The sequence below is a fragment of the Ranitomeya variabilis genome, chromosome 4 (genome assembly GCF_051348905.1).
Source record: "Ranitomeya variabilis isolate aRanVar5 chromosome 4, aRanVar5.hap1, whole genome shotgun sequence".
Classification (NCBI taxonomy): Eukaryota; Metazoa; Chordata; class Amphibia; order Anura; family Dendrobatidae; genus Ranitomeya; species Ranitomeya variabilis.
Window position 1 is genome coordinate 92,896,270 of NC_135235.1, and position 24,686 is coordinate 92,920,955.

Consider the following 24,686-nt stretch of genomic DNA (forward strand, 5'->3'; position numbering starts at 1 on the left):
TTGTTTTTTTCTCTTTTTTGGAAATATAAATAAAAATCTATTGAACTACTATACCCAATTTATTATATTGTGGAGACACAGGACTCAGCGGACCGAAACCACATGCACCAGGGATCATCCCACCGAACGCCCGCTCTCCTTTCCCCATGGGCATAATATTCAGACAACACGGTAAGGGTAAAACAGTTTGGTAATGCTTTATTGAACCACAAAGACAGGCAAATAACACATAGAACTGTCCCAGCAAAACACCCAAGATGGTGCAAATTACAGAGTCTTACCCGTCCGCTGACTCTCCGAGACAAGAGCAGCTGTTACTTCATAGCTTTCAGTGCCAACTATCCAACCTGTGTCATGCACACAGAGAGGGGGTAACGTCAAGCTTAGGAAGGTCACAGTCCATCGAGGTACCAGGCCAGTTGACTGGAGGGTCACAACCTGTCTTCTCCAAAGATGTCCATGGAGCCAGGTGACTGGTGAGTCCCATCCCTAGCTTTCACAAATGTATCCATGGGGCTCAGGTGACTGGCGGGTCCAAATCCTGACTACACCAAAAGTATCCATGGTTCAGCGATTGTCAATGGATCAGATCTATGTCATGGTGTCCTAAGCTGGCATCTTGTAGAATGACAAATCTGTGCCCTTCGTGATGATGTCTTAGCTGTTGTCCTGTAGAGAGTCTCTGGTTCTTTAGATTTTTGGATGTCTAGTGGTATCTGTTACAGTGGGGCATACCTTCTTTTTATAGTTAACAACTATCAAGCCAGCATCCACAGGTAAAGGAGAAGAATAATGACAAGATCAACTCGCATTGTTTAATTATTTAATCTATTTGCATAGTTTTTCCTCCACTGTTTTGCAAGTCAACAACCTAGCTGGCCTAGACAATGTGTAATCAACATATTAGCAAACATCATTATTCAATTATCCTGTGTCTCAAGTCATCCATGATAACAGCACAATATGTTACATCAAATGTCAACTTACAATTCAATATTCCAGGCTCATATGAACAAAAGTCTGTGTTTTATTGATCAACCAGAAAGAAACACATAAATTCAAAAGTCAATACATAGATAACAGTCAATAACTCCTGACTTACTGAAAAGAATCATCTGGTTAATTAAGATAAAATGCAGCGTCGTCACATAGATATTTTAGGAGTCGAAGTCAGTCAATTTTATGCCGACTCCATAGCCCTGATGTAAAGCACTACCTTAAGGGAAACCAGACCGTGACTTCTATACCCCCAAAATCCATTTATGTCTGTGTAGCCCTTTAAAAGATAAGCAAATTTATCTCTTTTTGACCCCAATGCGATGCTCCAGCAGCAGGGAAACAAGTTTTGAAGCTCTGCATATGTGTCTGGAACATTGGGTCGTAACGATGCACTAATAGCTTCTGATTCTCGCGCTGTATTTCCTGTCCTGCATCGGAGCCAACGACCTGTCAATCAGCCAGAAGATAGTGACACCAAGCAGGGAGCACAGCGTGAGGATAAAGAGCCTTAAGGGGGTTTTCCCATGAACAAAATACATTTTAACCACTAGATCTTGGAGTAATATTAATTTCCACAATTGGATATGTTTAAAAAATTGTTCCTGTGCTGAGATAATCTTATAAATGTGCCCCTGCTGTGTACTGTGTAATGGCCGTGCCTGACCGTGCAGGAACATGATCTGATCATACTATCTCCTGGGCAGGGGAGGGAGCAAAAAAGTATACAGACATTACAAGACGGGATCACAGATAATTCTTTATTTAAGGTAAAAGACTTTTTGATCCTGTGCTGTGCTATCTGTATATCTATAACTATCGTTTGCGTCCTCCCCTGCTCAGGAGCTGTGATATGATCAGACCATGTTCCTGTATGATCAGACACGGCCATTACACAGTACACAGCAGGGACACATTTATAAGATTATCTCAGCATAGGGACATCTTTTTTAAACACAACCAATTGTGGAAATTATTATTATTCCAAGATGTACTGAATAAAACCAACTTCAAAATGTTCATTTGAAAACCTCTTTAAAGGGGTTGTCCACAACAACCCCTTTTTAAACTAAATGTCTGGGCCCAATAAAATAATACAGCCTTCACTCACCTCTCGTGCTGGCTCTGTTCCCGTGATGTCATCACTCACTTTCCCCGGGGACGTGATGTGGTGTTGTGTCAGCACTGGCGTCACTGACTCCACCTTCTTACGAACTGAACATGAAGAGGAAGTCTGGGATCGGCTGCAGGCCAGACTTCCTCTTCATGTTCAGTTTGTCCGAAGGCAGAGACAGTGACCCCAGCACTGACTGGGCGCCATACATCATGTGTCATTCCACCGCATCACAGCCCCGGCTCTGCGAGTGCCGTCACAGCTGGAACGGAGCTGGCATGGGAGGTTTATTATTTTATATGAGCATAACATTCAGTTTAAGAAGGGGCTGTCCTTGTAGTCGACAACTCCGTTAAGTGCATCATCCCGCCCCAAGCACTTCCTAACACATACATTCAAAATTTTAAACTGTGATATGTCGCTGCTGGCTCATCGTTTCGGGGTCATTAATAGATCAGTTTGTTTATCTTTTGAAGGGCTATACAGACACAAATGGTTTGGAGGCGCAGAAGATTGACAGGTTCCCCTTAGATATCTTCATTAATGTTTTAATCCCAGGTAGTATGGTATCACTCATCCAAAGGATAGGGGGCAATATACTCAATGCTAGAGGCCCCCGTGACCTCGAGAATGGTGCATGCTTGACCTCCGTTTCATTCATTGTCTATGGAATAATATCAGACAAAGACAAACGGATACTGTATTTTTTGGACTATATTTGTTTCCTCGAAAAATGTGGAGGAAAATGGGGGGTGCATCTTATAGTCCAGATGTACCTGCTCTGGCTGTGGTGGGGAGAGGCAGCAGCAGAGCAGTGGGTCACAGAGGCAGGAGGTGGCAGCTGGGGCTAACTCCTGTGCCCACTGCTAAAGAGAAATGAATACTCACGGCATTCCACGCCTATGGGTGTGGAGGGCAGTGAATATTCATTCCTTTTAATAGCGGACACGGAGGGCAGTGAATATTCATTCCTTTTAATAGCGCACACGCTGTTAGCCGCAGCAGCCGGCTTTCTGCACCGGTCGGGAGTTTGCCTGCTAGTTAAGTAAATAAATATTCACTGTTCTCCACTCCCATAGGCGTGGATTGTAGTGAATATTCATCCCCTTCAGTAGCAGGAACATGTGAACGCCCGGCAGCTGCAAGGAAGCCTGTGGCTAACACTGTGCCCCCTTTAAAGAGCAATGTATATTCACTGCTCTCCATGCACATAGTCCTGGAGTGGAGAACGACGAGTATCCCGGCAGCTGTCCTCGGCTTGTAAGCAGCACATGACATCACTCCCATTCGCTGCTTACAAGCATAAAATCAGCTGCTGACATCGGAACTAGATGCTGCGAGGGAGCGCAGGAAGGTAAATATAATGGTTTATGGCTTTTTTAATGTTTTTCGGATGGGGCCATACATACCAGGACGGAGATGGGGCCCTGCATACCAGGATAGGGATGAGGGGGCCAATGCTACCACGATAGGGATGAGGGGGCCATGCCTACCACGATAGGGATGAGGGGGACCATGCCTACCACGATCGGGATGAGGGGGACCATGCCTACTAGGATAGGGATGAGGGGGACCATGCCTACCACGATAGGGATGAGGGGGACCATGCCCACCACGATAGGGATGAGGGGGACCATGCCCACCACGATAGGGATGAGGGGGACCATGCCTACCACGATAGGGATGAGGGGGACCATGCCTACCAGGTTATTGCTGAGGGGGCAGTGCATACCAGGATGGAATTGAGGGGTTCATGCATACAGGAAAGGGGATATTAGTACAGAATTGACCACATTTTTGCTACAATTACTTTTTCTAATTTCCTCATCTAAAACCTATGTGTGTTTTATAGTCTGAAAAATACGGTAAGTTATTATCTAGGGAATATCCCTTCATTTGGGCAGTGTGCGGACCCCCCATCATATATTTGCCCAGTGTGTGGCCCCCCCATCATATGTTTAAGCAGCATGCGGCCCCCTGTCATATTTGGGCAGTGTGCAGACCTCGTCATATATGTGGGCAGTGTGCGGCCCCCTGTCATATTTGGGCAGCGTGCAGACCCACTGTCATATTTGGGCAGTGTGCAGACCCCGTCATATATTTGGGCAGTCTGCAGACCCCCTGTCATATATTTGGGCAGTGTGTGGACCCCCTGTCATATATCTGGGTAGTGTTTGGACCCCCTGTCATATATTCGGGCAGTGTCCGGACCCCCTATCATATATTTGGGCAGTGTGTGGACCCTCTGTCATATATTTGGGCAGTCTGCGGACCCCCAATCACATATTTGTGCAGTGTGCGTACCCCGTCATATATTTGGGCAGTGTGCGGACCCCCTGTCATATATTCGGGCAGTGTGTGGACCCCCTGTCATATATCTGGGTAGTGTTTGGACCCCCTGTCATATATTCGGGCAGTGTCCGGACCCCCTATCATATATTTGGGCAGTGTGTGGACCCTCTGTCATATATTTGGGCAGTCTGCGGACCCCCAATCACATATTTGTGCAGTGTGCGTACCCCGTCATATATTTGGGCAGTCTGCGGACCCCGTCATATATTTGGGCAGTCTGCGGACCCCCTGTCATATATTCGGGCAGTGTGCAGACCCCCTGTCATATATTTGGGCAGTTTTTCGGACCCCCGATCACATATTTGGGCAGAGTGCAGACCCCGTCTTATTTGGGCAGTGTGGACCCCCTATTACATTACTACCTGGATACTTGCAGTGCAGTGAAACACACTAACCAGCAGGGGGGGCATTCCCAATACAAATTCTTGACCACTCAATGATCCCACTAGAGCTGGTGGCCACCACTAGCTCACGCAGAGCATGATGGGAAATAAAATGTCATAAGTCAGATTGAAAGAAGCTAATACCTCCACAACAGCGGCCGGTCGGCCTCACCTCAGCAGTAAACAACAGCCCCAGTGATAATCAGCCGTGATCCCACGGCTTCTATCACAGCTCTGCGTTGCATTGCAACTTTCTATGGGAGAGGCGACGCACATGCGCACACAGAGCGCAAAGCTAGTGTCACTGACACCCCAAGCGCATGCGCTTCGAACCCGAGAGCTTACGCCTACGCACTGCCATCAGAGTTAACGCTCGCGCGTCCAAGCAATAGGAACCTTTTTTGCTGCGCTTTGTTCCCGTACGGAGAGATTTCACTGAAGGGCTTCGGTGCAACAATGAATTAGTGACGGAGGAACATCGAGTGCGATTTTTGCTTTGAAGATTCCGTGCTTTCGGAAACCCGAGAGTGAACCAGTCAGAGAGGGCTGTCATATCCCACCAGGCAGTGCTCAGCGTCTGGCACTTGACCAGCCTCACTCCTGATTTTGGATTATCTGGCCACATCCCGACTAGTCTTTTGCTTTTCTGTTCAGAGACTATTTGTAACATCACAACTGACGCCACACCCAGTCTCTGCCAGACCCTCCTCCTTTAGCCTCCCTGTGCTTACACACAATGCAAGGAAGCAGTGGCAGGCTAAGCATCGTACCTGGACCTTTGGGTCACGTGGCAGTCTCAGGTGACTGGAAATAATGATGGTGATGAAAGAAAGAAAAGGAGCAAGACACAAAAGAGGGGTGTTTGTGTGACTATAATGCATATACTAAGCTGGGCGGAGCATCTAATATATATATATATATATATATATATATATATATATATAGCTGTGTGGAGCATCATACCATATATAAAAGGGGGCTGCAGGGAGCATCATACCATATATATAAGGGGGCTGCAGGGAGCATCCTACCATATATAAAAGGGGGCTACAGGGAGCATCATACCATATATAAGGGGGCTGTGGGGAGCATCATACCATATATATAAGGGGGCTTCGGGGAGCATCCTACCATATATAAGAGGGGGCTGCATGGAGCATCATACCATATATATAAGGGGGCTTCGGGGAGCATCATACCATATATATAAGGGGGCTTCGGGGAGCATCATACCATATATATAAGGAGGCTGCGTGGAGCATCATACCATATATATATAAGGAGGCTGTGTGGAGCATCATACCATATATAAAAGGGGGCTACAGGGAGCATCATACCATATATAAAAGGGGGCTGCAGGGAGCATCATACCATATATAAGGGGGCTGTGGGGAGCATCATACCATATATATAAGGAGGCTGTGGGGAGCATCATACCATATATATAAGGAGGCTGCGGGGAGCATCATACCATATATATATAAGGAGGCTGCGGGGAGCATCATACCATATATATATAAGGAGGCTGTGTGGAGCATCATACCATATATAAAAGGGGGCTACAGGGAGCATCATACCATATATAAAAGGGGGCTGCAGGGAGCATCATACCATATATATATAAGGAGGCTGTGGGGAGCATCATACCATATATATAAGGAGGCTTCGGGGAGCATCCTACCATATATAAGAGGGGGCTGCAGGGAGCATCATACCATATATGAGGGGGCTGCAGGGAGCATCATACCATATATAAAAGGGGGCTACAGGGAGCATCATACCATATATATAAGGAGGCTGCGGGGAGCATCATATTATATATATATAAGGGGGTTACGGGGAGCATCATACCATATATATAAGGAGGCTACAGGGAGCATCATACCATATATAAAAGGGGGCTGCAGGGAGCATCATACCATATATATATAAGGAGGCTGTGGGGAGCATCATACCATATATATAAGGAGGCTTCGGGGAGCATCCTACCATATATAAGAGGGGGCTGCAGGGAGCATCATACCATATATATAAGGGGGCTTCGGGGAGCATCCTACCATATATAAGAGGGGGCTGCATGGAGCATCATACCATATATATAAGGGGGCTTCGGGGAGCATCATACCATATATATAAGGGGGCTTCGGGGAGCATCATACCATATATATATAAGGAGGCTGCGTGGAGCATCATACCATATATATATAAGGAGGCTGTGGGGAGCATCATACCATATATATAAGGGGGCTTCGGGGAGCATCCTACCATATATAAGAGGGGGCTGCAGGGAGCATCATACCATATATATAAGGGGGCTTCGGGGAGCATCATACCATATATAAAAGGGGGCTGCAGGGAGCATCATACCATATATATAAGGGGGCTTCGGGGAGCATCCTACCATATATAAGAGGGGGCTGCAGGGAGCATCATACCATATATATAAGGGGGCTTCGGGGAGCATCCTACCATATATAAGAGGGGGCTGCAGGGAGCATCATACCATATATATAAGGGGGCTTCGGGGAGCATCATACCATATATGAGGGGGCTGCAGGGAGCATCATACCATATATAAAAGGGGGCTACAGGGAGCATCATACCATATATATAAGGAGGCTGCGGGGAGCATCATATTATATATATATAAGGGGGTTACGGGGAGCATCATACCATATATATAAGGAGGCTGCGGGGAGCATCATACCATATATATAAGGAGGCTGCGGGGAGCATCATACCATATATATAAGGAGGCTGTGAGGAGCGTCATACCATATATATATGGGGGCTGTGGAGAGCATCATATTATATATATATATAAGGGGGCTACGGGGAGCATCATACCATATATATACAATACAGACCAAAAGTTTGGACACATCTTCTCATTTAAAGATTTTTCTGTATTTTCATGACTATGAAAATTGTATATTCACACTGAAGGCATCAAAACTATGAATTAACACATGTGGAATTATATACTTAACAAAAAAGTGTGAAACAACTGAAATTATGTCTTATATTCTAGGATCTTCAAAGTAGCCACCTTTTGCTTTGAAGACGGCTTTGCACACTCTTGGCATTCTCTTGATGAACTTCAAGAGGTAGTGGTTTCGTTTAATCCATCCGGCATCATAGTGCCCAGAATAAAGATCCACCTGCATTCTTTTTTAGAAGTTGTTCAAAAGGGATTAACCTTTTCCCCTACTAACAATTTTAATCTTTTCACAGCAACCAAAGATTTGTTTCTCTTCTCAAGGAAACTAGTAATGAAAAAACTCATGTCTCAAGATAAAACATTATCACCTACAGTTGATCAGGTGGAACAGGAGGCACTGAGGGACCTCGAGGACCTTCTACAGGAACAGGAATTGGATAATATGGGTAGGTTTCCACAAAAAATCTGTCCCAAATAAACAAAGTTTCCCCCTTGTCGGCTGTTCCAGCTGTGGATATTTTTGCACGCTTGGTGGCTCAGGATTTTAAGGAGATCACAACAAAGCGCAGACATCAAACCAGCCGACAAGGGGGGAAATGTTGTTCTTTGGCTTAGGCCCATATATGAACGAGAAGCCAATAGACATTTGAGGGACAGCAATACCTATGCTAGATTAGACAGCAATCCTCTTTGCAAATTTCAAAGTCAACTTGAAGAAATTCTTGAAAGGGCGTTAGAACAGGGTGTTATCCCTAAAAAAATATTTGATGGACTTTTGACTAAATTTCCAAAGATCCCTACATTGTGCTTTATTCCTAAAGTGCATAAAGATCCGGTAAATTCTACAGGGCGCCCCATTGTCTCTGGCATGGGACGGTTGTGCGACCCGGTATGCAAGTTTATTTGATTTTTATTTAAAGCCACTAGTTGAGTCACTTCCCTTTTATGCCAGAGACACATCTGATGTTTTCACTAGAATCAATGGTATACAATTGGAGGGAGACATGATTTTAGTAACCACAGATATAGAAACTCTTTACACTTGTATTCGCCATGAAGATGGCCTGGAGGCAGTCCGCTTCTTCCTGGGAACCAGCAACTGGGATGGCCAAACATGTGAGCTTATTTTGGAATTATGAAATTTTATTTTAACCAAATTTTTTTTTGTATTTAAAGATGTTTTTTATTTGCAGAAACGTGGCACTGCCATGGGCGCGGCCTGTACGCCATCCTTCGCCAGCCTCTTCCTGGGCTTTTGGGAGCGGGGGGTGTTCGGCCGGGACTGTGCCCGGGGCGCGGACCATGTGCAGTGCTGGTTACGGTACATTGATGATTTGTTTATTATTTGGCAGGGAACAGAAATACAGTTACAAGATTTCATGCAACAATTGAACCTCAGTAATTTCAATATCAAATTTACGTATCTTTCTAGCAAAAGCTCAATTAATTTTTTAGATATCAATGTTCAAATTGATCAGGATCTCTTTCTGATGTACATAGAAAGCCTACTTCCACTAATTCATTGTTGCATGCAAATTCTAGTCACCCCTATAGTACCAATAAGGCCATCCTTGTTGGTCAGTTTCTCAGGATGAGGCGGATCTGCTCCTCAGAGTCCAAATTTCAGTCTCAGACCAATGACCTTCGTGAAAGATTCTTAGAGAGAGGGTATTCTAAAAGATGTGTCAAGGCAGGATACAATCGAGCCAAATTTTGTAATAGAGAGGATTTGTTGCGCCCCAAGGTGAAACAAAACAAAATGGAAAATAAAATTCGATATATATCAACATATAGCAGACAGTGGCAAGAGATGAGAGCTTGCATTCAAAAACACTGGAATGTATTAAAAACTGGTGAAACACTTGCCAAGAACCTTACTGGTGTTCCCCTTATGACTTCGAGACACAGCAAAAATTTTGGGGATTTATTGATGAGCAGCCATTATGTCCCGGCCATAGATCGCAGTGGTGCCTATTTTGGTTTGGATGGTTTTATCAAAGGATGCTTTTCCTGTGGGAACTGCATAGCATGCAAAAACATCATTCGTTCCACAACTTTTCAATCAGTTGATGGAAAAAAACAATTTAGTATTAGACAGCTTACTACTTGTAATACAACACAAGTCATTTATTATGCAACATGCACTTGTCCAAAGATATATATTGGTTTGACCTCAAGGCGCTTGGGTACTCGTACACGCGAGCATGTCCGTGATATTATGGCTGCAGAATCAGAGACTGAAATTTCACTTCTTAAAACTTTACCCCGTCATTTTCGTTTTTTTCATAACTGTAATCCCAAATACCTTTCCATAAGGGGCATTGAACATGTGCAATGTGGCATAAGAGGAGGCGATATCAAACGCGTCTTGGCACAAAAAGAATGCAGGTGGATCTTTATTCTGGGCACTATGATTCCGGATGGATTAAACAACACCACAGGTTATTCATCTTATTTACAACCTTAAAATAGCCCTGTTGTCCCAATTTAGGTCCCTTCTCCAGATATACCATCTCTAGTTTTTTGGTCTTTTTCTTTTAAATTTGGAAATATTTTTATTCATTTCTTAATTCTCTCCTTTTGCCTTCTTATTTTTTATGATTCGAATATATAGTGATCTTGAATGACAGTTGATGAACATCCATTTATGCAAGCAATTATCACTCTTTTCAAGAAAGCTCATCTAAAGATTCATAATACAAGTCACCATTCACGGAGATTTTTTCTTCTTCTTTTTTATTGTATTGCAAATCATATAATTATTAGTATTAATATGTACATTCTTCTTATTATTTTTTTTTGTATATGAGACTTTTTTGAAGACCTCAGTATAAATTATTCTATTGTATAAATATGCATGTGATAACACTTTATATATATTTATAATATTTTTAGTATTACATGTCACATTCTCACACTCTTGAATATTCTATTGTAGATCACAAAATTATTTTGTTACATAACAATGTATATGATAGCGCTTTTAATCACTTATATAGTATGTCACAATTGTCACTCTTATTTATTGTATTTAGTTGTTTTCTTTTTACATGAGCATATTATATATTCATGTGTTTTATTAGTTATTGTTCTTGTCATTATGTTTGTAGTTGCCTAAATTGCGTGTCTGCTATGGTCTGGGTCCATGTGTGCTCTCAGCGTTCCTCTGTCCCACGTCAGGTGTTATGCAGCTAGGTGCCGGCCGCTGCTCCCCGCGTGTGCATTAGCGATGCTGATTTGCAATCACGGGACCTAGGGATAACGTCCACGCATTCGCGAAGGCAGGAGATGTTATTAGTCTGTTCCCGGTCATATCCAAATTTCAAAAATCTGACCGTCACATCCAAACATAGACTAAGTGTGAACAGGTGCTGAACCTAGAGTCACCAACTCATATACAGTCAAATAGATAAGGCAGCACACTGCAGCGCTAAAACATGCAAACATGAAACACGAAAATTGAACTGCATTACTGCACTAGAAATATGAAAAAAAGAGAGCATTTAGCGCATAAAATGGCCAATTTATGTGCACCTGGTAGCCACATTAAGGCATCTCTTGTATACCTGGTCCTAAACTTTCGTTTCCTCGCTGAGAATAAACGTCTTCATCTGAATGGGAACCTGTGAATCCTCTTCTTAGACTAAATTTCTCTCTCTCTGTGGAGGGGTAATGGACCTGCTGCGATTAGAACACCTGTGGCTAAGAGGCGGAGTGCTCAGTCAGAAGGCTAAGTTGAATACAAATTTAAAAAAACTGACCGTCACATCCCAACATAGACTAAGTGTGAACAGGTTCTGAACCTAGAGTCACCAACTCGTATACAGTCAAATAGATAAGGCAGCACACTGCGGCGCCAAAACACACTTAGTCTATGTTTGGATGTGACGGTCAGTTTTTTGAAATTTGTATTCAACTTCAACATACGGCAGCAGCGGCTCAGTATTGGGATATCAATAGGATGAGGAGTTTGTGCAGGTTGGGAATAGATGGTGATGGGGTGGAATGTGAGAAGTGAAATGTGTCTTTGTTGTATTCTCTGCAGACGAGTCCTGGCTGGAAGAAGTTGTCATGTCAGTCTGGGCCAGATGGAAAAGACGGGAAAAATGAACATTTCCATCAGAAAGGACGTCAGCGGTAAGACACCATCTGTAACTGTGCAGTGATCTGTTATATGTTCTGTAGGGCTGGTATCTACCACTGACCATATGGCGGTAATATCCATGTTGGTCTTTATATAGAGATTATCTTCAGTAACAGCGCGGTCGTCTGCTGAGGTTGTCCTCCAGTATTAGGGCGCATCACCGAATTGTAATCAAGGTTGCCTGGTTAGGGGCCAACTCAGAAGCTTCGCCCCCCCTGAACCAAAACCCTAGCTACGCCTCTGCTCCTGAGGGATCTCCTTCCAGACCTGGAATAAAGCATCCGCCAACTCCTGGACAGTCTGTGGTGCAACGTGATGATGGATGATGCGAGACATGATGTCCCAGATGTGATCAATCGGATTCAGGTCTGGGGAATGGGCAGGCCAGTCCATAGCTTCAATGCCTTCATCTTGCAGGAACTGCTGACACACTCCAGCCACATGAGGTCTGGCATTGTCCAGCATTAGGAGGAAACCAGGGCCAACCGCACCAGCATATGGTCTCACAAGTGACAGGCAGTAATGGTGCACCATCCATTCACTTACCTGATTGCTGATACCACTGATTGGATGTCGGAGCAATGGTGCTGGAGTGGTGCGGGCTCAACATTTATTTATTTTATAAAGATCCATTCACTCTTGCAACTTTGTAAACGTCTGGAATAATCCCTTTAAGCAAGTGAACCATGTGCTTTGTGTGTAACATAAAAGTGAACCCGGGGTTATGTAATGATTTTTACTCACAGAACTATAATAAAACAATACATTTTTCACTTTGTTGACTTTCTTATAGAATGACCAGACTTGTAGAATTGCACGAAATCAGTTTTGTAGGAAAGATTTTACCCATAAATTAAAAAGACTTGGCTGTAAATTGGTAGAAGAATTATGCTAACAACCCTTTCTTTTAGGAAGAATAATGGTGTACTCCAGAAACACAAACAAGAGGAAAAGAAAGAGCGTTACCATTAGTGAGCAGGGCTGCCACCAGGAATTTTAGGGCCGTATAGGGTCATTCCATGTCAAGTGAACCAATGAATTTTACCACTATATTTTTAATTCTTTTGAGATTTTGTTATTTGGTAATAGTGTGTCAGAGAATGCAAAATGTGAAGAAAAAAAAAATTCTAGATTTTTATTTTTTATTTTTTATTGATTTTCAAAGTTCGGAAAAAGTGCGAATTTCGGTGTTGCCTGCCTTTACATTTCTCCCCATAACTCAGGCTAGAAAATAGATAGAGAAACAAAATAAACACCATTCTACTCAGAACAGTACAGGCTTTTACCAGATATGTCACAAGTATCTTTGATAATAATTTACCTATGCGAACGCAAGCGCAAAACTTTAAAACGCATTTCAGAAAAAAAAGTTTAATTTAAAAATTTCAAAAACTGCACATGTGCCTGCTATGCTGCTATTCACATCTGTACCAAAATACAAGATGGGATCATGATGGGATCATATTTTAAAAAATAAAAATATTACAGTGTCAGTTCAAAAATCTTGATTTCAGATCTGCTCAGCCTGTGGTCTAACAGTATGGGGTCCATAATTACCAAATAATCCATGATTGTTAGATATTACTGTATTATTTTATTATGTTACCACATAGAAGCAGGAGAGGACAGAGGAGAAGCTTTGTTAGGGCCAAACCTGAGATAGAACAGGGGTAGACGGTGACTGCAGAGCAGATGACCGGCCGGCAGCTCGGGCCTCCACAGACCGTATTCACACCAAATCTTATCACCGAGGCAACTCCTCAAATGGAGGGAGAAAAATATTCTTACCATCCAGCTCATGTATTGCACAAACCAGGACTACAAAGAGGAGGAGAGTTTGTTATAACATCAGTTACAGGAAGCAGAACCCATCACAGGGACTCAGCAATACCGGACTGTCATCCCATGTAGTGGAAATAAAGACAGTGACGTCCATGAAGTGGTAGAAGGCGGCACAAGATCGGCAATGGATGACACAACTGGCTATGTGACCTGTGAATATGATCAGCGCTGACGGCTACTGGACTCTCCAAAGATTGTGAAAATGAAGACGTAGAATTGACTTTTCTGCACCTTCTGGTCCAGCGCCGTCCTTTGTGTATCCAAGAAAATCAGACATTGTAAAAGTGAACAAAAATCAGATATAACTCAGGTGCAGCCAAACGCCATAACAGGCCGTACATACTCTGACACAAAAGGAAACGGCCATTGCTAGTAAGCGCTTATGGACAAGATGACATTTCACCCACTAGAAGGGACACACTGATGACAACAGGCCAGTGTAAAAACCTACTACTAATTGTTTGATTAGTTCATATTTTATAGAACGAGGATTTAACTACTGGACTATTCTTCTTAAACACTTCAGAAATGACATGTTTAGTGATATAGTAGAAAAAAAATTGTTCCATGTATAAATAGGTGGTAGAAATATTGGTTCTTTTAATCTTGTTTTTAACATAATTAGGACGAGACTGTATTTAGAAAATCACACTTGAGGATGTGATCACCTTTTATCTTTTGGCTTGTTCAATGAATTCAGGTTGAAAATGCTGAGCAAGTTGTTATGATGATTAAGATGGATTTATTCTGGCACTTCGATATTTGTTTTTTGTGTTTCTTTATTGTTACATATAAATGTTGAATGCAGTAAGTTGTAATTTGAAAAGAAAAAAGGAAGAAACTCACACAAACATAAAATCAGATGATTCAAGGCTTAAAAAAAATACAAATCTGATAGATCCCAAGTTGAATCCCTGTACAAATATAAACAAGGACACAAGTAACACACATGCATTTTTTCACAATTTTAAAACATACGTTTTTTTCAGAATTGTGCATCAAAATTTTTAATTTGATTTCTCCAAAACAAAATATAAAGAAACATAGTCTTGTGACATATCAAATGAAAGCCGGTACCGTTCTGAGAAAAATGATGCCTCTCCTACCTCTGTATCTTAATTCTAGCCCGAGATATGATAAAAAATGTAAAGCCATACCAGGCCAAAATCCGCGCTTTTTCAAAACTTTAAAAATCTGTAAAAAATTAACTTATGAAGAAAAAAATTCTAAACTTTTAATTTGTAATTAACTAAAGTTATACTTCATAAAAACAAAAAATAAAAAAAATCTAAAGATGTAAGGTAAAAAAAAATTCATATTTGGATCACTTGATATGGAATGACCCTATAGTGGCAACATTTTCGGGCCCCCTTGAGACTCCGCCGAGGCTCCACCCCAGCCCCGCTTCCACCCCTCACACTAGAGTCCCTCTGCCCACCCTTAGGAAAAACTCCACTTCTGCACCACGTCCTTAACAATCACACATTAACAGTTCCCATTGAACATCGTATCAACTTTTGGCCAAAATATTTTTTTAGTCAAATAAATAAGGCAGCATACTGCGGCACCAAAACCTGCAAATATGAACATTTAATTGCATTACTGCACTAGAAATATGAAAAATTGAGAAAGTTTAGAGCATAAATTGGCTAAAATATTTTTTCAAAGCCGCCACCACGACAAGGTAGACTCTTGTGGCCGAGCACTACTCTACTCTAACCTAAAAAAAACCCCAAAAGGTAGGAACTGGGATACAAATTGCTGTGCACGCAGCATGTAAGCGCACGTTCACACTGGCCACTGAGCAGAAAAAAACAAAGAAACATAATGATTGAATACCCTGCAGTAAATTAATAAGACACATAGTGCATGAAAATAAAATAATATTGGGTACTTAGTTTACATGTTTTTTTTATAAAAAAAAAAAAAAATGAAAAGCCATCCCACCACTTCATGGTGACCCTAATTGGGACAGTCCTCACTAAAACCTCACTGTTTGTCAAGTGACACACATTTTCATGCACTATGCTGTTTATTTACTGCAGGTTATTCAGTCATGCCTCTGAATTGTTTTTTTCTGTTCAGTGACCAGTGTGAACGTGCGCTTACACGCTGTTTGCACACCAGTTTATAGCCCAGTTCCTAGCTTTGTTTTTTTCTGTTTGCATCATGTGCATATAAAGGTGTGGCGTGCATATAAAGGTGTGGCATGCCTTTTCCTTGAGCTGGGCATTATATTGATGTGGTGTTCCATGGCTGTGTGTCCACTAGCTGGGCCCAGTGCTTCTTAGCCCTTATCCGCATGCATGTCACTTGACAAATGGTAAGGTTCTTAATATTAGAGTTAGGACTGTCCCAATTAGGGTCACAATGAATGGTGGGATGGCTTTTGCATTTTTTAAAAGTTGTCAACAAAGTACTGTATATTATTTTCATGCAGTATGCTGTGTATTTAATGCAGGGTAGTATAGTCCTCCATACAGATTGGGCCCCATCTATTGCTCCATAGAGAATGAGCCCTATATAATGCTCCATACAGAATAATGGGCCCTATATATTGCTCCATACAGAATAATAAGCCCCATATAATGCTCCATAGAGAATGAGCCCTATATATATTGCTAAGTACAGAATAATGGACCCATGTATTGCCCCATACAGAATAATGGGCTCCATGTATTGCTCCATACAGAATAATGGGCTCCATGTATTGCTCCATACAGAATAATGGGCTCCATGTATTGCTCCATACAGAATAATGGGCTCCATGTATTGCTCCATACAGAATAATGGGCTCCATGTATTGCTCCATACAGAATAATGGGCTCCATGTATTGCTCCATACAGAATAATGGGCTCCATGTATTGCTCCATACAGAATAATGGGCTCCATGTATTGCTCCATACAGAATGGGCCCCATGTATTGCTCCCTGCAGAATAATTGGCCCAGATAATGCTCTACACCAGTGTTTCTCAACTACAGTCCTCAAAACTCACCAACAGGCCAAGTTTTCAGGATTTCCATAGATGATGGAGTTAATGCTGAAGCAGGTGATGAAATTATCACCTGTGAAATACTAAGAGATCCGGAAAACTTGACCTGTTGGTGGGTCTTGAGGATGGAGTTGAGAAACACTGCCCTACACAGAATTATGGGCCCCATATAATGCTCCATACAGAATAAAGGGCCCATATAATGCTCCATACAGAATGAGCCCCATATAATGTTCTTTACAAAAGAAATAACTAAGTAGTCACCTCTCCTCATTGGCTGCAGGTCCGGACTCTTCAGCGTCACCGTATTCTGGCTCTCTGCACTGTGACTGCTCAGAGCAGAAGGTGTACAGTAGTGACATCATCATGCCCTCCGCCCTGAGACATCAAAATGACAGAAAGTGTGCAAGACACCGGAGTTGTAGAGGAACCTGAGCAAGGGGGGGGGGGGGGGCCACTCGTGGGTGCTGGCACCGAGCTCCTCCAGGTCACGGGTCCCATAGCGTACCAATATCCCCGACGGCAAGTGGGTCCCCACTTGCTTAGGGCCCCGATACTTACTCCAGGTGGCGACTCCGGTTCTGGTTATCACATCATTATGATGCAATTAAGGTATTTTTTTTGTATTATATGCACAATGCATGTGAACTGGCACAGAATAAAAAAAGATTATTGTTATATCATAATGACACATGAGCAGATTGATATGACTGCACTGTAGACATATGCACTATGCTTTCCTGATGTATATTGATTAATCACTGATTATGACGTGTAACCTATATATACCTAGTTTATACACTGTGATTGGTCATGAGATAGGCTCACAGTGTGAAGAGACTAAATTTCACACATACATGGGAGAATAAAGAGCGCAGTGTGTTCACTATCTCATGTCTGGAGTGCGGCCATTTCCTACCGTATGTTACTATAAGGGCTCCTTCTCACTTGCGTGAAATACGTCCAAGTCTCGCATGGTAACACCCGGCTCTGCGGCCGACACTTGGGAGCGGAGCATGCAGCTCCATGTATCGCTTTGCGGCCGCACGCTCCGCTCTGGAGTGCCGGCGGCAGAGCCGGGTTTTAACCTGCGAGACTCGGCCGTATTTCACACAAGTGAGAAGGAGCCCAAAATATGTTTCTATAGCACTCTCTAATCATACGGTTACATTTTATATATAAATCAGTAACTGCAGACATGTCCTCATAGATATGAGGTGTATAATATACAGACTGGAGCCCATCGATCAGCAGCATCTATTGTAGTCCCTCATCCCTCGATCAAAACTGTGCCACTAATTATAGACCTGTCTCCAATCTTCCCTTCATCTCTAAACTCCTCGAACGCCTGGTCCACTCCCATCTTACCCGCTATCTCTCAGATAACTCTCTTCTCGACCCTCTTCAATCTGGCTTCCGCTCTTTACACTCTACTGAAACTGCCCTCACTAAAGTCTCTAATGATCTATTAACAGCTAAATCTAATGGTCACTACTCCATGCTAATTCTCTTGGATCTCTCTGCAGCATTCAATACTGTGGATCATCAGCTCCTCCTCACTATGCTCCGCTCTATTGGCCTCAAGGACACCGTTCTCTCCTGGTTCTCCTCCTATCTCTCTGACCGATCCTTCACTGTATGTTTTGCTGGTTCCTCCTCCTCTCACCTTCCCCTTACTGCTGGGGTTCCTCAAGGATCAGTCCTAGGCCCCCTCCTCTTCTCTTTGTATACTGCCCCTATTGGACAATCAGTAGGTTTGGGTTCCAGTACCATCTCTATGCTGATGACACCCAACTATACACTTCTCCTGCTATCACGACGACCTTTTTAGAAAACACCAGTGATTGTCTTACCGCTGTCTCTAACATCATGTCCTCCCTCTATCTTAAACTGAACCTGTCTAAAACTGAACTCCTCGTGTTCTCTCCTTCTACTAACCTACCTTTGCCTGACATTGCCATCTCCGTGTGTGGTTCCACCATTACTCCCAAGCAACATTCCCGCTGCCTTGGGGTCATCCTTGATTCCGAGCTTTCCTTCACCCCCCACATCCGATCACTGGCTCGCTCTTCTTATTTGTATTTCAAAAACATTTCTAGAATTCGCCCTTTTCTTACTTTCGACACTGCAAAAACTCTTACTGTTTCACTCATTCATTCTCGTCTGGACTATTGTAATTCTCTACTAATCGGCCTCCCTCTTACCAAACTCTCCCCGCTCCAATCTGTCCTGAATGCTGCTGCCAGGATCATATTCCTCACCAACCGTTACACCGATGCCTCTACCTTGTGCCAGTCATTACACTGGTTACACATCCACTTCAGAATCCAGTACAAAACTACTACCCTCATCCACAAAGCACTCCATGGCTCAGCACCACCCTACATCTGGTCTCAGTCTACCACCCTACCCATGCCCTCCGCTCCGCTAATGACCTCAGGTTAGCATCCTCAATAATCAGAACCTCCCACTCCCGTCTCCAAGACTTTACACGTGCTGCGCCGATTCTTTGGAATGCACTACCCAGGTTAATATGATTAATCCCCAATCCCCACAGTTTTAAGCGTGGCCTAAAAACGCATTTGTTCAGATTGGCCTACCACCTCAATGCATTAACCTAACTATCCCTGTGTTGCCCATTCAAAAAAAAAAACCATAATCAGGTTCCTCGCATCATGTTCTCATACACTTCATGCAGTTAGTAGCCCCCTGTGTCTGTACTGTTACATACTTAGGCAGTTAACTGGGTCATGCAGCTTTACATGAACATGGCTGGTCCGAACAAAGAAAGCAATTGTTACCACCCACCTCTCGTGCCTCCCTTTTCCCTATAGATTGTAAGCTTGCGAGCAGGGCCCTCACTCCTATTGGTATCTATTTTGAACTGTGTTTTTGTTACGCTGTAATGTCTATTGTCTGTACAAATCCCCTTTGTAAAGCGCTGCGGAATATGGTGGTGGGCGCCCCCACTGCCGCAGGGCCGAGGGGTACCCGGTACCGGGCCTCTCTGTCTCGGTTCTGGGAGTGTCACGGTGGCTAGACCCGGTCCGTGACCCTGCTGAGGGGCGTCCAGTGAAAGTGGAGAGTGATGTTGTTGTGGTGTGGTGCAGGTCGCGATGAATAACAAGGACACCAGGTTGCAGTCTCATTACCTCTTTACTGAAGGCTTCAGGGTCCTCAATCCGGAGTACGGTTAACAGGGCTGTCTGAGACCGGCCGGTCCGATGGCACCTCCAGAGTTCCCTTTACAGGTGGAAATCTGTGCCTACCTTCTAGCGCTGTATGTTGTAGTCCTTCCCTGCTTAGCACCATGGGATAGTCCTCACAACTGTTGTGTCTGTTTCTGAAGTTCCCTCACAACTGATTCTGATGTTCTTCTTCGTCCCCCAGATGATATGGCTAGGACGCACCCGTATGACGGGTAGGCCTGGAGGTCTTCCGGGACCCTAGAGTCGCCCCTCTCCAACTGTTGCCCCCTATGTCTGCTTAGGTGATTTGGGTGAGACAGCCCGCCTATAACTGACTGTCCTGCCGTAGGTTTGAAGTAAGGCCTGGAGCTCAATACTTCCTCGGCGTTCCGGCTACGCGCCTCAGTAAGATGTTGCCTCGTCTTACAGCACGACTCCTACTGGTGATTCTCCTTGTTGCGTTGATCTCGTTTCTCACTCTTCACAATAAACCTCGCTTCTTGTTCTTTCTTGGGGTACCGCCGCGATGAAGTGCAGGCGCGGTCCCGTAACGTTCTTTCTGTTTGCTAGGCCTCTGTCAGGATCCCACCCCTGACAGGGACCCCCCTGAATCTTCCCCCCGCAACACCCTCTGCCACAGGATGTTGCCTGGTTCCAACCCAGTCAGCTTCTGTCTAACTTCCTATCTAACCCCCAGTTTTACCAGATTGTGAGGAGTGGCCTAATACATAGCACCTTTAGCTCCCCCTGGAGGCCAGACTGTGAAGTGTATTGGTGTCTGTGATACCTGGTCAGGTGAACTCCTTCAGTGCCATCAGACGTACCATAGCCCCCCTTAGCGGCAGAGCATCAGTACTGCAACGACCAGGACTCTGGGGCGCTGAATTGGCGCTATATTAATAAAATTATTATTATTATTAGTCAGACCAAGGTCCCACAAAGTTCAGCTGGTATTCGGCCACAAGCGTCCTGGGTGTCTGCGGCATTTACAGGGGCGACTATGTCTTGACTGACCTAGTAACTTTGCATGACCCCGTCCGATAACCATGGAGTCCTGTGAATCTCTTTATTCAGCTCTACATTACACTGTATTATCTGCTGATGCTGGTTACCCTGTGTTTGGCCATGGCACAGGTTGTACGGCACAAAATCATTGTAAGATGCTGCTACATTACATAGCAGCAGAAATAAAGTGAATAGGGGTCACATTATATCCCCTAGGTACCGCTACAAGCAATTAAAAAAATCCTAACTTGTCACATCACCACAGGGGTCGTAATGTGACCCTACTCACTAGCGTCATCCAGAGTCTTATGGGCCCCAGTGTAAAATATTGACTTGGGTCCCGCACCCCCTGCAAGCTGGTCAGATGTATAGGCTGTTGTAAATCCTACAAAGACATAAGTGTTCACCTCTCTTCATTATGTACTATGTGCCCATCCTGGTATCCGTGTCCCCCATTCTGCCTCTGCATATAAAAAAACAGATGTTGTACTCCCCTCCCTCCAATCCTTTGAGGTGCGGTTTCCTCCTCTGGTCCAACACAGAGACCAGCTGCTGACATCGGCGTGCCAGCTATGGCGATATAACGTCACTGCCATGTGACGCCAATGCCTGGCACACCAGCCTCTGGCTGGCAGATTGTAGTGCAGTGCAGGAACCCAGTGAGTCTCTGCGCCGCAACACACTACAGCTAATTGTGCATCCTCAGACGCACATCCAGCAGAAATGGGCGCTGGCATTAGCGGACCCCCCTCCAGCACGGTCACAGAGAGTGCGTTGCCCCCGGGTAATGTAGTGGACATGTGACAGCTCTATCACCATTGTGGATGTGGTGTGAGGGATAGTGATCGGTGCTGCACTGCCATAGATAATAGCCCAGGATCACTGCTCTCAGTTCTAATGCTGGAATGAATGATAGCGGTCAGTGCTGGGGCAGATACTAGCAGCCAATGATTGTGTATAAGGTGGGCAGAGGGCAATGCTGGACACTCAGGCCAGGCAGTACTGCTCTGGCTGTGAGTTTAGAAAAAAAAGCACAGGGAGTTGCCTAGTCTGAGCAGGAAAGCAAACTGGGTGCAGGCAATGAAGTGAAATTCAGGAGAAACGCAAGTTATAAACAAAACAACATTTACAGGGGTTTTATAAGCTACAATAAAATAGACATAATCTTGAAAAATGGATTTTAGGGTCGGACAACCATTTTAAATTGGCGCCAGATAAAATTTTATTATTATTGGTACCAGGTGGGATTGGCTGGTGGTGGTGGCCCCTGCCAGATAGGCTTGGCTGGTCGTGGTCGCTGCCAGATGGGTTTGGCTGTGGGTGGTCTTTGCTGCCAGATGGGTGTGGTTGGTGGTGGTGGTGGCTGCCAGATGGGTTTGGCTGTGGGTGGTCACTGCCAGATGGGTTTGGCTAGTGGTGGTGGTCGCTGCCAGATGGGTTTGGCAGGTGGTGGTGGTCACTGCCAGATGGGTGTGGCTGGTGGTGGTGTTCGCTGCCAGATGGATTTGGCTGGTGGTGGTGGTCGTTGCCAGGTGGATTTGGCTGGTGGTGGTGGTCACTGCCAGGTGGGTTTCACTGGCTTTGGTGGTGGCTGCCAGGGTCTTTCGGCTGGTGTTAGTGGCTGCCAGGTGGGTCTGGCTGGTGATAGTGGTCGCTGCCAGGTGGAATTGGCTGGTGGTGGTGGTCGCTGCCAGGTGGGTTTGGCTAGTGGTGGTGGTCGCTGCCAGATGGGTTTGGCAGGTGGTGGTGGTCACTGCCAGATGGGTGTGGCTGGTGGTGGTGTTCGCTGCCAGATGGATTTGGCTGGTGGTGGTGGTCGTTGCCAGGTGGATTTGGCTGGTGGTGGTGGTCACTGCCAGGTGGGTTTCACTGGCTTTGGTGGTGGCTGCCAGGGTCTTTCGGCTGGTGTTAGTGGCTGCCAGGTGGGTCTGGCTGGTGATAGTGGTCGCTGCCAGGTGGAATTGGCTGGTGGTGGTGGTGGCTGCCAGATGGGTTTGGCTGTGGGTGGTCACTGCCAGATGGGTTTGGCTAGTGGTGGTGGTCGCTGCCAGATGGGTTTGGCAGGTGGTGGTGGTCACTGCCAGATGGGTGTGGCTGGTGGTGGTGTTCGCTGCCAGATGGATTTGGCTGGTGGTGGTGGTCGTTGCCAGGTGGATTTGGCTGGTGGTGGTGGTCACTGCCAGGTGGGTTTCACTGGCTTTGGTGGTGGCTGCCAGGGTCTTTCGGCTGGTGTTAGTGGCTGCCAGGTGGGTCTGGCTGGTGATAGTGGTCGCTGCCAGGTGGAATTGGCTGGTGGTGGTGGTCGCTGCCAGGTGGGTTTGGCTAGTGGTGGTGGTCGCTGCCAGATGGGTTTGGCAGGTGGTGGTGGTCACTGCCAGATGGGTGTGGCTGGTGGTGGTGTTCGCTGCCAGATGGATTTGGCTGGTGGTGGTGGTCGTTGCCAGGTGGATTTGGCTGGTGGTGGTGGTCACTGCCAGGTGGGTTTCACTGGCGGTGGTGGTGGCTGCCAGGGTCTTTCGGCTGGTGTTAGTGGCTGCCAGGTGGGTCTGGCTGGTGATAGTGGTCGCTGCCAGGTGGAATTGGCTGGTGGTGGTGGTCGCTGCCAGGTGGGTTTGGCTGGTGGTGGTGGTCTATGCCAGATGGGTTTGGTTGGTGGTGGTGGTCGCTGCTAGATGGGTTTGGCTGGTGGTGGTCGCTGCCAGATGGGTTTGGCTGTGGGTGGTCTTTGCTGCCAGATGGGTGTGGCTGGTGGTGGTGGTCATTGCCAGATGGGTATGGCTGGTGATGATGGTCACTGCCTGATGGGTTTGGCTAGTAGTGGTGGTCACTGCCAGATGGGTTCTGGTGGTGGTGGTGGTCTCTGCCAGATGGGTTTGGCTGGTGGTGGTGGTCACTGCCAGATGGGTTTGGCAGGTGGTGGTGGTCACTGCCAGATGGATTTGGCTGGTGGTGGTGGTCACTGCCAGATGGGTTTGGCAGGTGGTGGTGGTTGCTGCCAGGGTCTTTCGGCTGGTGTTAGTGGCTGCCAGGTGGGTTTGGCTGGTGGTAGTGGTCGCTGCCAGGTGGGATTGGCTGGTGGTGGTGGTCGCTGCCAGGTGGGATTGGCAGGTGGTGGTCACTGCCAGATGGGTTTGGCAGGTGGTGGTGGTCACTGCCAGATGGGTGTGGTTGGTGGTGGTGTTCGCTGCCTGATGGGTGTGGCTGGTGGTGGTGGTCGCTGCCAGGTGGGATTGGCAGGTGGTGGTCACTGCCAGATGGGTTTGGCAGGTGGTGGTGGTCACTGCCAGATGGGTGTGGTTGGTGGTGGTGGTCACTGCCAGATGGGTGTGGTTGGTGGTGGTGTTCGCTGCCAGATGGATATGGCTGGTGGTGGTGGTCGCCGTTGCCAGGTGGATTTGGCTGGTGGTGGTGGTCACTGCCAGATGGGTTTGGCAGGTGGTGGTGGTCACTGCCAGATGGATTTGGCTGGTTGTGGTGGTCACTGCCAGATGGGTTTGGCAGGTGGTGGTGGTCACTGCCAGATGGGTTTGGCAGGTGATGGTGGTCACTGCCAGATGGGTTTGGCAGGTGGTGGTGGTCACTGCCAGATGGATTTGGCTGGTTGTGGTGGTCACTGCCAGATGGGTTTGGCAGGTGGTGGTGGTCACTGCCAGATGGGTTTGGCAGGTGATGGTGGTCACTGCCAGATGGGTGTGGCTGGTGGTGGTGTTCGCTGCCAGATGGGTT

The 24,686-nt window shown here is 45.6% G+C and overlaps 1 long non-coding RNA gene across 2 annotated transcripts in view; it reads left to right on the top strand.

Moving 5' to 3' along the window:
• The window catches only part of LOC143769891 (uncharacterized), a 28,320-nt gene continuing 3,634 nt past the window's right edge, over positions 1-24,686 (top strand). The window contains exons 1-2 of one of the 2 annotated variants that reach the window (XR_013214504.1): positions 1-171; positions 11,832-11,923. This is a non-coding gene — a long non-coding RNA (uncharacterized LOC143769891). Of the gene's footprint in view, positions 172-5,282; positions 5,646-11,831; positions 11,924-24,686 lie in introns of those variants that run through there. The other variant, XR_013214503.1, reaches the window with a different exon arrangement.